Raw genomic sequence first — 5,101 nt, forward strand, 5'->3', positions numbered from 1 at the left:
GAATCCTTGTATATCTGCGCCTAGATGCTATGGCCTCTTTATCGGATGTTTTGAGAAGTTTATGGTGTTACCGACAATGTAGTTGGTATGGCAGTTGCCTGCATGAGGTGAACTAGGGGAAAATTTTCAAAAAGCCTAGAAACATGAGAGAGTAATTAGTACATGAATAAGCGACAAAAAGTTCTGGTAACTTTTTCGGGGTTCGCTTAAATAGCCCCTTTGCCTTGAGAAGAGTCCCAGAAAGTGGAGGCACGGGCCCATATTGCCAAAACACTTCTCTTGCCCTAGAGGATCTAAAAAACCAAGGGAGGTTTGGAAAATATCTCTAGACTCTTCGTTTCGAGGGCCAAGAGTTGCCAGACCTATCCAGTATATTATTTAGTAGAGGTGCGTCTGACGCATGCTAGATCACCGTACGCAACGCTCAGATAACACGGATGATCGGTTTGGACAGCAAACGAACATCGGAAAATCCGGATCGCTACAGAAAATCCCCCTGGACTTCCCCGGACGCCTAAACTCTTTGCGGTCGTATTTGCCGTAGGCCATGGTAGTCTTATTGGTCGGAATTATTTTTTGGTAACGCGCGCTCGTGTAGATTGTCATTTTTGGGATTTTTGCTCTTGTGAGATCAATTCTGATCGACAGTCTGAAGTTTGTCGGAGATTTAAATTTAGAGAGAAGAGTTATGTGTGAAACAAAGATTTTGAGAGTTTTGAGGCTTCTGAGATTAATTTTGATCGATAATCAGAAGATTGTCGAAGGAGATTTAAATTTAGAGAGGAGAGTTATATGTGAAACAAAGATTTTGAGAGTTTTGAGGCTTCTGAGATCAACTTAGTCAATTATTGCCTAAAAAAACGTATAAATTTTATTCAAACGAGTTTGTTGAATCTGTGTGCATATTATTTTTTTCCCCCTCGTTTCTGCAGGCAAAGAGTCCACAAAGAGTTCGGAAGGTAAAAACGCCTTGCCGGGAATATCCCGGGGTTCGACCGCAAAGAGTTAAAAATTCGAACAAATCCGGGGAAAGCCGGACGAATGGCAAGATTTACATGTTTCGCTCAGGGGGCCATAAGAAAATTTTCATTATTCGAAGCATAGTATTGTATTACGCTTTATTATTATTTTCTTTTTTTAAATTCAAAATAACGTCTGGTTAGCTATGACGTTCGAAATTTTTAGTCGACGATATTCGTTTTATTCGAGTTATTCTAAACATTTGAGGTCCTCCGGGTTATCGATGACCACCGGTGGCCCCGTCGAAGAAGCAATCTCCGGTCACAGGTGACCAACGTGGCAGTGAACGTGTTGAAGAAATCATTCTCTATTTCTACGATGGTTGTTTTCAATTTCCAAGCTTATTTTGGATTCGATCTATCGTCTGTCGTGTACGATTCGAAACAAGGGGATCCTGTGACGAGAGCAGATGTGGTCTCGTAGGTGTCGCGTAGCAGGGGATCTCCAGTTGCAGTCAGGTGTGTTGGCGAACGCTTCGACATGGTTATCGCGATCTCCTCGCTGGCTTGTGCACCTTGGATCCAAGCACAGAGATGGAGGAGTGTGCATGGTGTACTTGGTGGCTCGATATCGCTTGTCGAACCTGGACACGTGATCTGTAGAAGATGATGTTCAATCTTGACGATAGCGAGAGATCGTAGTGCAGTTTAAGGCGAGATCGACGACCTTTCCTCTTCTGGATCACGCTTCCTTCATTTAAATAGGTAGCGTTATCTTGTGTTTTCGAATCTTTTCTCGGCAGAATTTCACGGATCGTCAATGTCTGCTATCTACATATTATCCACAATTTGTAGCTCAATTTGAAAATTTTCGTTTGACAACCTTCGTGATTTCGTACCTTTGCTCGACACTATTTTCCAGTGGTTTCTCTATTGTCTCCGTTGATTCAGGAATTTTCAAGATTTCTACTATAACATCTCTTGGTCAATTAGATTCCGCTGTTGATAATTGTGTCAATCATTCTCCGCTCCATCCCCGTTCTCCAATTACTTCGTTTAAGATTCATGCTGCACAGTGTTTCCAAACGCGCTCTTTAATATTCTCGATCCAGGTCCGAAATTCTATTCCATCGGTGAAATCATCAAAGTATCCCTGACCAAGCCAACGGTCCACTCAGTAGAAAACGTGATACTCACGGTAGCTGCTATGAAAACATCTAGCATGTCCTGGACCCATTCCATCTGCACTGGAAAATCATATACCCTGCAGGTAACTGCGTTAGCCAGATATCATGTTTACACGGATTCACGTATCCTCCAACAGATGTTTTCGTTACTCTTGTGACTCTGATTGCTAACAATGTGATCGAACATAGTCACCGTAGAGATCATTTTCGAACAATTCTCCTCTCTCGTTTAGTAAATCTCTCGATTTCTTTTCTCTTCTCAGCCGTCGGGCTAATTTTCTGCAAACGAAATTTACATCGTCCTATTTTTCCCTTTTGTTCTCTGCTTCTCTATGTATGCGTATGCGTGTGTGTGTAGCGTGCGTTCGTGAGCACAGCGTGCTTAACTTATCGGTGTCTAGTTACGGTTCCAGTTACACGTGCCGCGGGGCACCGATGAATATTCGACGCCATGCACGTACGCACTCCTTTTCTGACTCATGTCTCCATGTTTTCCGCTGATTTCCTTCCACCTCCGGGCCCTCTGCCAGCCAGCCAGCTCAGCTATTGTAGTAGAATTTTGAAAAATAAAAGAATCGTGGAATTGAAAGGAACGAAGGATAAGATTGGTGATTGCGTTTCTGAGCCGTTCCAGAGGTAATTGGGCACTCCTCGAATCTTAGGGCACGCATTGGGGTAACACTCTTAAATCGGAGGAATTAAGGATCGACGTTGCGTAGGAAAAGAAACTTTATTAACGCGTTAAATGCCCAACCTGTTTTGCTTACCGTTCCGTTCGGGCCACACTTGGCCGTCAAGTGGGCCATGCGAACTATAAGCAGAAGACGACTAACGAAAAGTATACTGTCAGTCACCGGTGACTGACGCGGCCTGAACGGGCAGGCATAGTGTCAGTCGCCGGTGACTGACATGGCGCTTAACGTGTTAACCCTTTCGCCGCGGCAAATTTTAGTACACAACGCGTGTGTGGCAGATTCAGATGATCTACAACGGCCGCAAAATTTTGTTTTCTGGCCCTATCGTTTTAAAATTTGTTTCATCGAATTAACGTGGAAGAGTGCAGAGGATAAAGTTGAGACTGAAATTAATATGGAAGTGCGCCGAAAAGGCTTGAATAGCGCGATGCGGACAAATTTTCAAAGCGCCGATAGCAGTGGAAGGGTTAAAACTGGAGGAACGTGTGACGCGGGGATGAGAATACAGAGAGTGGCTCAAGGATGGAAAAATAGGGCTACTTAAGGCGGTATACTCTGGTTTTGAACTTTCAAAAAATCTTTTTCTCCTTTTTTGCATTTTCTTAAAGAACAAGTATTCTAGAACGTGTGTGCAGAAGGATTTGTATGAATTCGTAAAATTAATTTAGATGTAAACGTTCGAAAGATGCAGTCATACGGCAACGAAATGGATAGATGAATCTTTAAACGCGTTTTTCTCGGAAAGCTCATTTTTTGAAACGGTTCACACGATATCTCGAGTTCTAGTTCATCAATTGACTTGAAATCTGTAGAGAATCTTCAGCACACATCCTGCTATCGCGTGAACCAAAATTTTTAACATTCGCCATTTTTTTTTTGTTCGTTTAACATGCTAAAAACGGCAAAGTATGAAAAAAATCGATAATCTAAGTTGAAAATGCTGCCATTTTGTAAGTAATCAATACTTTTAATGTATTTTCGTTCAGACCGTAGCCAGATTTATACCGATTAAGATTCTTCCCCATTTTTCCATTTTAGATCAGCAGAAGGCCCGGAATCGTGTAAAAAAATCGACACACTTTTCGTAAAGCACACTCTATAAAACAAACTATAACTCGTGTAATTTTGATTGATTTTACTTATGTATCTTAAATACCTATAAATGTATGTGCAAAGCCCTAATGTAAAAAGTTCAACGGTTCTTTAGAAAAAAAATCCTGAAAATTGCTTGAAAGATGGCATTCAAAATCAGAATATCCCCTTAAGGGTTCGAGGAAGATGAAATTTGGGTTGTAACTGTGTAGGAGTGGTCAGAGGAAAGTTGAAAGGTGAAGAAGTCCAGTGTGATTAATGGTGAAAGTTGGTGACTAATTGTGGACACAGATAGAACCAGTACTAAGAGACTAGAAAAATATTTGAGGGTACAACATCGCGAAGAAGAATTGTTTCTGCGGTCCAACTCGGTCTTCGAGATCTCTGCGAATTTACTAAACAATTGTTTTACGATTCTGACACACAGAAATTGCATTAGCAAATGATCAATTGAATTGAGGACACTGTTCGAGATTAAAAAATAGCTATTGCACAATTGGTCCAAGCAACGATTATCAAAGAAGGGTGTAGATGTATAGATCAGAATTGTAACTTGATATTGAGACCAAGGAAACACAGATTTCCAGTCGGTGCAACTCAGACAATCATTCCTCCAAGCACAGCTTATCGTCGAGTCTCAAGTATCGCCGGCGAATTCCTTTCAAAGGCCCAATTGTTTTGACAAGATTTCCAGGAAATCACGCCAGCCTGTAGCTATCGATCGAGTCGTTCCATTGTCCAGGTTCCAGGAGGTCAGGCCTTCTCGAATTGAAATCATTTATCTACCAGTCAAGATACCGATTCTTAACAATCTATAGGCTTCACTGAATCTCGTGTAAAAGGTCTAGATCATTCATGGGTACTCGAAGGTCCTTTATTCCTTTGCGGACGTAGGACTGAAAATGTCTACTAATTACTTGTATAACACATAATTAAGTCACAACTTCAGCTTTTTTCTTTTTCAATTAATTTAACCCCTTCGCGACGGCGGAACTAGCCATCAGTACGCCAGTAACGAACGGGTCGTCGTGCCATTAGTGCACACCATACGCATTAAGAGTGTCTCGCGTTTTTGGAGCTCCCAGCGTGTCCGTGTAAAATCTTGGAGGATTTCGTTGGAACAGCAGAGGACTTAAGGGTGTATCGGATGAAGGGAATGTTGTCGAGG

The 5,101-nt window shown here is 41.9% G+C and overlaps 1 protein-coding gene across 2 annotated transcripts in view; it reads left to right on the forward strand.

Annotated features, from left to right (window-relative positions):
* LOC108575699 (forkhead box protein D1-like) overlaps positions 1-5,101 on the forward strand; it is a 17,180-nt gene that overhangs the window by 9,232 nt on the left and 2,847 nt on the right. The gene's annotated exons all lie outside the window — the stretch shown is intronic.

This window comes from Habropoda laboriosa, unplaced genomic scaffold (genome assembly GCF_001263275.1).
Source record: "Habropoda laboriosa isolate 0110345459 unplaced genomic scaffold, ASM126327v1 scaffold295, whole genome shotgun sequence".
NCBI classification, from domain to species: domain Eukaryota; kingdom Metazoa; phylum Arthropoda; class Insecta; order Hymenoptera; family Apidae; genus Habropoda; species Habropoda laboriosa.